The sequence below is a fragment of the Dromiciops gliroides genome, chromosome 5 (genome assembly GCF_019393635.1).
Source record: "Dromiciops gliroides isolate mDroGli1 chromosome 5, mDroGli1.pri, whole genome shotgun sequence".
Classification (NCBI taxonomy): domain Eukaryota; kingdom Metazoa; phylum Chordata; class Mammalia; order Microbiotheria; family Microbiotheriidae; genus Dromiciops; species Dromiciops gliroides.
Window position 1 is genome coordinate 184,455,854 of NC_057865.1, and position 5,998 is coordinate 184,461,851.

A 5,998-nucleotide genomic window follows, 5' to 3' on the forward strand; every position below is an offset into this window, starting at 1 on the left:
AAGTGCTAATTATCAAAGCAATCTGGTACTGGCTAAGAAAGAGAGTGGTGGATCAGTGGAATGAAATTGGCATGAATTATATTACGGTAAATTACTAGATTAATCTAGTTAATGAGAAGCCCAAAGATCCAAGCTTTTCCCACAAAACTCATTATTTGACCAAAAAGTGCTGGGAAAACTGGAAAACAATCTGGCAGAGGAGTCAGGAGGATTTGATTTCAAATCTGGCCTCAGACACTTGACAATTACTAGCTGTGCTCTATCCACTGCGCCATCTAGCTGCCCTGTCAGCTGTTTTCTTATGTGGTTTTTCCACATTTCTTCCTTTTTCATTCTTTTGACTTTGTTTTCTTATATTTTGATATCTCATTGAGTCATCAACTTCCACTTGCTCAATTCTAATTTTTGGTGATTTATTTTCTTCAGTGAGCTCTTATACTTTTAAAATTTTTAATTAGGCCTATTCTGCTTTTTAAGGAGTTCCTTTTTTCAGTGAATTATGCTTTTTTTTTATACAAAAATTTTTATTAATTTTAAATAAGTTTTAAGCTGTTTCACATTTGGGGGTCTTTAAAAAGAACAACGAATTAAATCCACTTCAATGTCCACTGTTTTTTTCTTATGAAATTTGTATGATGCTGGTAGGTCATATCATAGCTCTACTATAACATCCATCTTAATGTTCCATTCATCTGCTTTCTTTTGAATATGTTCTCAGGTTGAAGATTTATGTAAAGAATATACTGTTACTCTTGCCATTTGTAGAGCAACCTTCAGAAATGACATATCCATACCTTTATTATGCTTGGTTCCAAAGGGAGAATTCCTGATTATAGTGTCAAAGGACTTGGACATTGTATCAGATAAAGAACACACATTGCACTGAATAATGTCAATATTTGTCAGCTCAAACTCTGCAACATTTCTACTAAATATTTCTAAGGCATCTTCATCTATATCAAATCCAACACACAACCCTGCTCCTAACATTGCTTTTCCAATACTAAGCATTCCACAGCCACATCCTAGATCTCCAATCACTTTGTTTCCAATGTCATCATATGTGTTATGAATTGTATATAGCATACATGCTGCAATGTGGGGCCTGGTCGGATACTGTTCCAGAAGTAATTTGGGCTTCTCAAAGCCATCAACTTGTTGCAATAAACATTCCAGTTCCTTCCGTTTCATGTTTTCTTTGGGTAACATGGGTTATACTTTTGGGGGAAGGGGGAGAGGAGGGGGGAGAGTATCAGCTTACACCGGAGAAAATACTTTTTTTTTTTTTTTTTTTTTTTTTGCGGGGCAATGGGGATTAAGTGACTTGCCCAGGGTCACACAGCTAGTAAGTGTCAAGTGTCCGAGGCTGGATTTGAACTCAGGTACTCCTGAATCCAGGGCCGGTGCTTTATCCACTGCGCCACCTAGCTGCCCCAGAAAATACTTTTAAATCAACAAGCAGAGGGACCCAAGCTCGCAGCTTGAAGCGTCTAGTCTCCACAGCGGCCGAATTATGCTTCTTTTAACTGTAGGCCAATTCTGGTTTTTTAAGGTGTTATTTTCTTTAATACTGTTGTGCCACTTTTACCAAGCTGTTAATTCTCTTTTCAGAATTTTTTCATTATTCTCATTTCTTTTTGCAATTTTTTCTCTGACACTCTTCTTTAACTCTTCTTGCAATTGTCAACTGACGTGTATCTAATTAGCATTTTTCTTTGAGGCTTTCCTTGTAGTTTGTTTTTCCTATTGTGGTCTTCCAAGTTTATATTTAGGTCTTCCTTGCTGCCTTTGTAGTGTTTTATGATCGAGTCTGGTTTTTATTGTTTGCTCATTTTTCCAGTGTATTTCTTGACTTTGAATTCCATGTTAATATTGGGGTCTGCTCATCCTTGAAGTGAGAAGGCATTGTCCTAAACTTCAGGCTTTTTTCATGTTGCTGTCTTCAAAGCTAGTTCTTTGTGTCTCCAAGTTTTTGGTGCTTTCATGGTGATATTATCCTGAGAGAGATTGGTCACTGCTCTCCTGTCCTGTACTCTGATCTTTACCCAGGAACAGTCCCTGTTTCCCCCAGCCACAAGTACTGGAACTCCTTTTGGTCCTAGAACTGTGACCATGTTCTGTGCTTTTTTATGACCCACCACAAGTGGGACTCCAGCCTGCAACTGTGACTGAGAATTACCAATGAACACCAGCCACACTTATGTCAGCAAAGGGTCCCCTGTAATTTGCTCTCTTTAACCAGTCATCCAAACCCCTTACTCTCTCTGGGCTGATAGCTCCCCAAACTGCTATTGTTGCTGCTACCATGCCTACTTTTACAGCAGCATCTAAGGCCCATGGATAGTTAGCACTGCTTCTACATTCTGGACTGACTCCTACCCCAGTGTTAAAGAACAACCCATTGACTTCCTAAATTGACTCTGCCACTTCAAAATTTTATTTGAGGAGCATTTTAAAGTTGTTTGGAGACAAATGTAAAGAGAGTACAGCTGGGTACCTTATGTCTCACTTAATTTCCTTTTCTCCCCTGAGATTGTTATTCAAATTATCTATAACTTAATCTGTTAATTTTTATGGATTGTAAAAACTATTCTTCCACTTTACTTAACTTGAATGTTTGGGGGTGGGATATACATAGACCATATAGTTTCTAATAATTTTCTTTATTTCTTATTCCTTTTTTGGGATTTCTATGTTTTCACTTTTACCCTGACAAATTGTTTTTTCTCTTTTCTTCATGTAATTGACTAATGATTTCTTTTTTATATATCTCCATCATCTTATAGTATCATTAACCAATTGGATGTTTGATTTTATTTTTGATTTGTTGATCACTGATTTTCAGAATTTCTCTACTAGTATTTATTTGAAGGTTTTAATTTGTTGTTTTTCTAGTTGTTGCTTTTTAGAAAATTTCAATTCATTTATATGTTCTAACTCTTTTTCCCTTGATGGAAATATTTAGAGATAAAAAATTTCCTATCAGTAATGATTTTACTTATCCCCAAATTTTTAGTATTCTATATCACTATTTTCATTTTATTTGATGAAATCATATATTAAAATGATTTCTTCTTTGAACTCCCAATTTTAGTATTAAACAATTTATTCTCTAATTAATAGATATTTACCAAATGCTTACAGGATTGGACTTAGATGCAAAAAAGAGCCTTTTATACAATCAGAAGACAAAAAAGATAATTGCATAGGGAAAAAGTATTTCTATTTCATCCAGCTAACTTTTAAAAAGAGGGTAAAAAAGAAATCCTACAAATTACTTTTAAAACTTTCTTACTTGTCTGTTTCATTTTTGTCTTTTTTGTGCACTTAGAAGAAAAAATACCATCCACTTTTTGTTGGCATCATTATTAATAGTCTTTTCCTATCCAAAGCTTCCCTCTGTTTTAAATGTCTCTTTGTATCCCTAGCACTTAGCACAGTGTTTTGCTTGTAGTAAGTGCTTAATAAGGGATTTACTCATTCATTCATTTATGAGTGCAAGTCATAACCCATCCATGCCTTCTCATGGTTTTATTTTTATTTTTCCTCTAAGAGGCTTTTCTATGTTTTATAATTATCTTTGATTAAATACTGGAGAGAACACTGACTTTTGAGGACAGAATATTTGAGTTTTAAGCTTCCTCTGATAATATCATTGTGGCCCTTGTTCAGCCCCTTTCTTTTTCTAAATCTCAGTTTCTTCAGCTGTAAAATTAGCATAGAAATATGATATTATAAAATTCAAATGAAATAAAGTATATAAAATGCTTTGAAAAATTTAAAGTACTAGATAAATGTCACTTATTATTAATACAAGTGCAGAACTATGACTGCCTAACCTTTTCTATAGCTATATGACCAACTCACTCCTTTTACAATGGTACAAATTTTGTTATGCAATTTCTTATGCATAGGTTCTCATTGGAAGCATTTTGCAACCTACTTGCATGCACTATTTCTCTATGGCCATTTTGACTATACCCAACTTTGATTCTAGGAGATATAGTATTCCAAGATTCATAATCATACAGCATTACAAAGAGAACATTTGAGTTCAGAAAAAATGAACTCTCAAGCAGGGTAACAGCTTGGGATTGTTGAAAGCACTGCAATTTCTCAAATGCTTTCTCAAGCATACATCTTCCTGTTTTATGCCTCACTTGATGTTTATAATCACATGGTGTTTGAACAGTTATCTCTATGGATTCATTTATCAAGAAATCTAGTACAATTTTAGAATATGCATGAGAAAGTTCTTGTTGGAGGAGAGCCTTTGAGAATCCTTTATTTTGCTTAACTAAATATTTGTTTGAGTTTTTTTTGCAATGAAATGAATAGTCAGTCTTATATAGAATTGTAATTTTATAAGCTGTAATTGCAAGCTCCTGGAGGGCAAGTCTCTAAGTGATTTATTTTTCATGGAACAATTGTCATTGATTTAGTAAAACAAGCAATTCAATGTTTTGTTCATATGTTTTGCTGATAGTGATTTGTTACTTTTAATTTTCTATGGTGTTCCTTAATCTGATTGAGTGTCACTGAGAAAACAGCTTGAATGAAAAATTTAGGTTAAAAACTGTGTTAGTTTTGATCTTGACCATATCTGTACGTAGCTAATTTAATTAAAATCCATTTATATCATATTATATCCATTATAATATTTTAATTCTTAAATTTCTAAAAGATAATGAGCCATTTAAAAGGTTTATGGAAGTAATATTCTTTATCTACAATTCTCCTATTCTGTGATTTAGTAGTTAACATCCAGTTTTCTTATGGTAGTACACTAATATAATTTTGGAACTTTTACTAAGGTCATTCATTTCCAATTAAGTATCACACAAGTATATCATTCATACAGGGAATATCTTCAGTATTTCCATTTTTATTAATTGATTTTTATTTTACTGATCTTCCTCAAATTTGACAAAAGCCACATTCAAATACTTCAAAATTTTTTCTACCGATATTTCCACTCAGTTCTCAGTTATTTTTCTTAATATTGTTTATAACTCTTTAAAATTGTGAATACATTTTGTTCACCCAGTTATTGTTATTGAAATATAATGGTTTAAAATAGACACAAAAGCATCACTATAAAAGGATTATTGGTAGGAGGAGCAATTGAGGGTTTCTTAGATCTTATTAAAAAACAACTAATGCCTTAAAACAATACACAACATTTTTTTCATATGATACTACAAAACATGCAGGGAGATATCAACATAGCCCCAAATTTCTTAATAAGTTTAAATGCATGTAATTTATCACTACATTAGATTTCATTGCAGGGAACTTTTATAATTTTTTTTTCCTTTTATTTGCTTAAAGGATATAGTTATCTTCCAAACTGCCATTTGAGAACCTGAAAATTCCTTGATAAACCAAATTCTATATTTGAAATTTTCAGTTTCACTTTGCCTGTTCCTTATTCATAACACTGTATGATGTTAGTGCATATATTATTGGTATACAATGAAAAATCAAGATGTTTAGCCTTATTTATAATATTTGCAGTTATGTAGATTGATATATATTTATGTATATGCATAGATATATGCAAAGTAAAGCAACTAAAATGTAAAAGACTGTCTACTATTTAATATGGCTTTTCACATTCATTTGAAATTGAATGAAATAATTTAATTCACCAAGTGACTGAAGGTTAAATGTTGAGTATATGGTAAAAATGTTCTAAGGTTTATTTTGTTGTGTTTTTTTTAACTGAGGTTAATCCTTATGAAGAAGACTTATTATGGAGGAAATTCCCTTCAGTAAATAACAGGAATGTATATTGTGCAAATGTAAAATGAAATAAGAACACAAGATTCCCACCCCCAACTATATAGACACTTTAATCAGAGTCCAGTTTTGAATTACTATAAGGTAGATTACAAACTAACACAGTAGTTATCAATAATGATAATCTTGAAGATAGCTGAAAAAACAGAATGAAATTTTTTCACCAAGTAATAACTAAACTTAAATATTTGTTTAA

At 32.4% G+C, this 5,998-nt stretch overlaps 1 pseudogene; it reads right to left on the reverse strand.

The window, feature by feature from the left end:
• Positions 1–570: 570 nt before the first annotated feature.
• On the reverse strand, positions 571–1,191 carry LOC122727606 (annotated as a pseudogene).
• Between the last annotated feature and the right edge of the window lie 4,807 nt (positions 1,192–5,998).